Raw genomic sequence first — 5,792 nt, 5'->3', positions numbered from 1 at the left:
CTGCAAGACAAAACACCAAATATTACATAAAAAAAAAAACTTATAGAAAAAATAACAAAATCCATTTTAAAATAGGGTTTCCATTTGGTTTATTTAAAACTAAGGAGAAAATAACATTTTATGTCCTGAACTTAAATAATTAAACCGTTGAAAAGCAATTCAGAAAAGTATTTCGTAATATTTCATTAAACAATGCATATACAATAAATCACAAACAATTAACAGAATAATTCCACGTCATATCAATCACTTTTAGTTTGAACCGTCCCTCCCCCTACACTCGATTTTAGTAAAATTTGGTGGATTTGGAAGCACATCATGAAATAATTCATGTAATTAAACTTGGAAATTGTGAACAATAAACTTATGAAAAACTGAAGTTTTCATTAAAAAAAAGACAAACTTGCAGAAATATAAGTGGAGGCTACTTTTTTCTAGAGATGTACTGGTGGTCACTAAAATTTTGCTGCGTCATATTAAATCTTCTACCCAGCCAGTTCCAGGTAACCAGCAAAGATTTTTAAAATTTAGATTTATCATCCGGCAATTTCCGGTTATATCCGGGCCGGTTATATCCGGGCCGGTATTAAAATACATAATATAAAAAAAGAAAAATATAAAATATTAAAATATAAAAATCCCATAATTCTCTATCGAACCAATATTTTACCAGATAAAGCTCTAGAGCAGGGTTTCTTAACCTGTGGTTCATGGACCCCTTAGGGGTCCATGGGTCATAATTTAGGGGTCCGTTAACTTCTCCTAATTTTTAAAACATTTGGATCAATAATATTTAAATAACGTTGACTTTTTTTCTAAACGGTGAAAATACATATTTGAAACTAGGTGATCGAGATACCCTAAATTCAGTGCGGACAGCACACAGCCCTCTAATATCCCTGTCATATTTTTAACAACCTCCACTAACCGGCATTCAGTTTGCACCATCAGGGGCAACCCCCTGATGACGTCCGCTGTGCTAGTTTTATCAACCCCTATCAAGCTACGTGCATTTGACACCTTGTTCAGGTTACTAGATCTAGAAGTTTTTACTAAGAAGAAAGCCCAGTTTTTGAAATCTGGAACATTAACCAAACTTGCATTTGGTATTTCGTGAAAACCTCTAGTTGAGGCATTACTCAAAGTTGCATATCGTATTGTCAAAAGCAAGAAACCGCTTAGTATTGGAGAGACGTTAATTAAGCTTTGTGCGCTGGATATGATTGAATTAGTTTGTGGACTGGAACAAAGAAAAAAACTTGAGGATATTCCATTATCAAATGATGTGATACATTCAAGAATAGTTGAAATTTCTTTAATATCTTGAAACAGATCATCGATAAATTGAAAGCATCGACATTTCCCTTTAGTATGCTACTGAATGAAACTACAGACATCTCGAACTGTAATTAACTTCTTGTTTTTGTTCGTTGCGTGTCTCACTGAGGAATTCTTATTTTGTGAGTCTCTTTTGCGAACTACAAAGTCGGTTAATGTTTTAGTAATGTTAAATGTTTTCTTTACCAAACACGACTTCGACTGGAAAAGAAAAACTTCACTCTCTTTGTACAGATGCAGCACATGAGATGCTCGGCAATAAATCTCGTTTTGCCCTATTGGTAAAAAGTCTCCTAATAGACATGCACTAGCTACAAAAACTCTTCCAACCAGCTTAAAAGAAGTATTATCAATAGTTATTAAAACTGTGAATTTTATTAGAAGCACGAGGACAGGTTTTGAAACGAATTTTCATGTAGGGGACAGAAGTATCACTTTTTCTAGAAGAAAAAGATAACCCACTCTGCGAATATTTCAAAAAAAAAAAAAAAAAAAAAAAAAGAAGAAGATATTTTTAACCATGTGAACAATATAAGTCTTTTAATTCAAGGGCCTGATATTACCATTATGGATGCACCTGAGAAATTACAAGCATTCTTTTTGAAAATGCCACTTTGAAAAAATAGAATTCAAAATGAGATATATGCAAACTTTCAAATGTTGGACGAAGTTCTTTCAGAAAATGCATCTCAGTAAGATAATTTATTACTAAATAACTTAAAAAATGGAATCTGAACACCTGGAGGTACCTCAAGTTTCCTGTAAAAAATATTTTATTTTGGATGAGATAAATATAAAAGATGAGTTGGGGATTCGTAATCCTTTTCTTTGTGATATTGACTGTATTGATGATATAAACTAAAGATGAGCTTATTGATCTTAGAACAAAGTTCTAGCTAAAAATGGATTTCGATTCAAAAACACTCGGAGAGTTCTGGTCTTTTGTGAGAGAAGCCTACTAATTGCTTGTAAAGCGAGCTATGGCAACTATAATTCCGTTAGCTACAGTGTATCTTAACGAAGCCGGATTTTCCACACTTGTGACAATAAAAACTTGTGATTGAATGTTGAACATGATATGCGCGTTGCTTTGTCGAAAACTATCCCTCAGTTCAATTTATTAATTAAGGAACAGTAGCAACAACCTTCACATAAAAAATTTTGATTTTAAAAATTTTGTGCTCTTAAAATAATAAAATTAAATGTTTTCTAATAATTGATGTTGTTTTCACAGTTATTTTGTCCCAGGGAGGGGGAGGGGGTCCGTGACTCCTTAAAAAATTTTAAAAAGGGTCCATTGTGAAAAAAGGTTAAGAAACATTGCTCTAAAGAGAGCTATTTTGCACTTATATAAATAAAAAAGAATATTTTTTTATCATTTTAAACTAACACAAAATTAAAATTTATGATAAAAAAGTATTGAAAAACACAAGATACTTTATTTACTTCGAGCTGTACAATGGGGTATAGGCAATGGTCAGGGAAACATCCCTGAAGAGGATCCGAAGAAGTGCCATCACAATTTTGATCTTTTGCAGAGGGGATGGCTCCTTCGCTTTGGTTGCCCGATAACCTGCGCGTGAAGTCGAGCATTTTACGGTAGAGCAGTTTAACGAGAACAGATACCGTGCTCTCTCGGTCCCTGCGCAGGTTGATCAAAATGACCACCCACCCACTTACTGACCGCAGCCAGTAAGGCTTGACTTCGGTGTTCAACTGGGAACCACCATGTCTTTACTATCAGTTCACTGCGGGACTTAAAAACACAAGATTAAGGAAGTTAGTATTAGTATAAAAGGTTATAAAGTTAAAGAAGGGGAAAAATACAATATTGGGACATTTTCAAAACGCAAAATACTTTTCCTTATTTAGCATTTATTTTGAAACATTAAATTTTTTAGAAAAATCGGCTGAAAATTTTTTTTAGCAAAAGGGGTAAAAAAGTCATAATTTTTACACTTAGATTAAAATTCTATGTACGAATATTTTCAATTAAAAAAGACCGAACAGTTTTGGTTCAGAGGACAGAGTGACCACACCGACCACACTGCTGATGTTAAATATCCTCTGTGGTAGACGGATCATGGGTGAGAGTCCCCTTGCCATCAGGCTAACTGTGGGAGTTTTTCGAAGTTTTCCGAAATCATGAAAGGCAAATGCGACATAGTTCCATCAAGAAGTCCTCCACGAGGGCAAATTTCTCCCAATACTTGATCCAGGAGTTCTCTTTTCTTCTGGATTGGATTCAAAATTACATGACTACGGGGTTGAACATCAGTATTCTTAAACCCAAAGATTTAATGAGATAAAATTAAATCAACGACGATTATAAAATAAAATAAAAATAAAAAAGACCACAATAACAATTAATAAATCAATACGAGTACTTACAATGCCCAGTAAACTAATTCCAGATTAGATTGCCAGTTCAATCAGGTTTCCGTGGTACCTCGTGAAACTGTTCTGCAGTAAAGTGTTCTACTTCGCACACAGGTCGTCAGGGCTACCAAAGCAGAAGAGCCACCCCCTCTGAAGAGGATCAAAATTAGGATGGCATGTCTTCGGATCATATTTCTGATGTTCTCCAAAGCAACAACGTTTCTTTAGTAAGTCTTGAGAGGCCCCACTGATAGTTCCAGTAAAGGCGTTAATACCTATAAAATACCAAAACATTTTTATAATTTTTCAATTGTATGACAGACACACACACACACACACACACACACATATATATATATATATATATATATATATATATATATATATATATATATATATGCATAGATATATACATAGATAAAATATTGTATGATATCAGTGATTATTTAATCCGTGATAAAACCAATTTAAAATGAATAAGGGAAAATACGATTCATTCGAGGGAGGAGGGCTTTTTTCAAATAAACTACATATATGCAAATATATAAGAGAAACATCTAAAACAATGGCATCTCAATTCTTTGAAATCAGATTTTAGAGTGATTGGGGTAAAAAATCGGATGTCCAGGTCAAAGAATAAGTTTCCCTGGCAAAATCCTCAAACCTTTGGCCCACTCTGGACTGTCGTTAGATTTGTAAAAACCTAAATAGACATAATCTGCAACATCCCTGTAATCGGGAAACAGTAATAAAATCATTCTTGAAAAAACATTAGTAAAGACAAAGTTCGCACACTTTCATTTAAAACACAAAACAACGTTTTTCCACGTAAAGTGAACAAAATTCCAATTCAAGTTGTAATTTTTTTTAATTGATAGCAAAATAAAGAGCTCCAATCTAATCGTTTTATGTTCGTTTAATTAAATGAAGCATTTTTTTTTCTATGGACGATCTGGATTTGTTGAAACTTTGAACAGCTCTTTCAAAAAAAAAAAAAAAACAATTTTTTTTTTGAAATATCAAAAAGTTGAAATGGAGCTTCTAACTCTAGGTGTGTCACCCTAAAGATGGTTAAGTATAATTTTATTTTGGTATTAGTTACAGGAAAAAAAAGGATATTTATAGTATCAGACATGCAATGTAATTTTAGATCCAACTAATAGAAACAAATTTTAAGTAAACTACAATCACTTTTATCAATAATGAGCTATATGTTTATTTTAAATTTATAAAGCTTAGATTGAATTTATTTAGCTAAAAATAAAAATTAAAAAGGTATTTGGGGATCTTCCTGTCGACCTGTCAGCGGGAATGCGCAAGTCATTTGATGCCATCATAATGAAAAACAATTTCCAAATATTCTAAACACATTGATTTTATCAAATAATAAAATAACAAAAAACTGTAAGTGTAAAAATACGCAATAAAAAAGTGTAATAAAAAGAATCAAAACAAAATAAGAACCTCTATTTTTCCTCACTAAACTTTCAAAACTAACTCGCGTAGTCAAGGATTATACACAGAAAATATGATAAAATTTGGTTTATTGACACGGAATCTACCTTTTGGTGATAATATCGGTTTTGGCGAAAATAGACATGATAATCCCGGGATACTCAGAGAAGAGAAAGTATTAAAAATTAGTTTTAAATTACAACGGCAGAAATTAAAAATTACAAACTCTTCTGTTAAAAAAAATTACATGTTTAGCACATCTTAATCGGTATTGGTGTTATAAAAATATTAATTTGCATATTCGTATAGTACATCTATAACTAACAAATTCGTGTATTAATCATTTCTGAAAAATAAACTGATTGTAATACTAGACTCTACAATTTTAATTTATTTCTGAATCTAGTTATCAGTAGAACGTAATTGCTTCAACAAAAACATTCATTAAATTCAGGAACTCTTTTTGAATGTTTTATAATAATGTAAGACATTCAACAAATATTTACTGTAAAGCTAAGTGGAAAAATAGTAAAAAAAGATCGTGAAATTGACGGTAATGAAAAATCAAGTTGGTACCTAATATATACCTAATATATACGACGATATAAAAAAAGACAGCT

At 32.0% G+C, this 5,792-nt stretch overlaps 1 protein-coding gene across 5 annotated transcripts in view; it reads right to left on the bottom strand.

Moving 5' to 3' along the window:
* The window catches only part of LOC147816817 (uncharacterized), a 96,052-nt gene that overhangs the window by 60,838 nt on the left and 29,422 nt on the right, over window positions 1–5,792 (bottom strand). For all 5 annotated transcript variants that reach the window (XM_087159648.1, XM_087159675.1, XM_087159727.1 and 2 more), the window contains one exon: window positions 3,730–3,992. The gene's annotated coding sequence lies outside the window, so the exon portion shown is untranslated. The remainder of the gene's footprint in view (window positions 1–3,729; window positions 3,993–5,792) is intronic.

Source organism: Parasteatoda tepidariorum, chromosome 1, assembly GCF_982258835.1.
Source record: "Parasteatoda tepidariorum strain Cologne lab strain chromosome 1, Ptep-v5.0, whole genome shotgun sequence".
Classification (NCBI taxonomy): Eukaryota; Metazoa; Arthropoda; class Arachnida; order Araneae; family Theridiidae; genus Parasteatoda; species Parasteatoda tepidariorum.
Note: the sequence above shows the minus strand (reverse complement) of the source record. Positions and strands in the feature narration are given on the sequence as shown.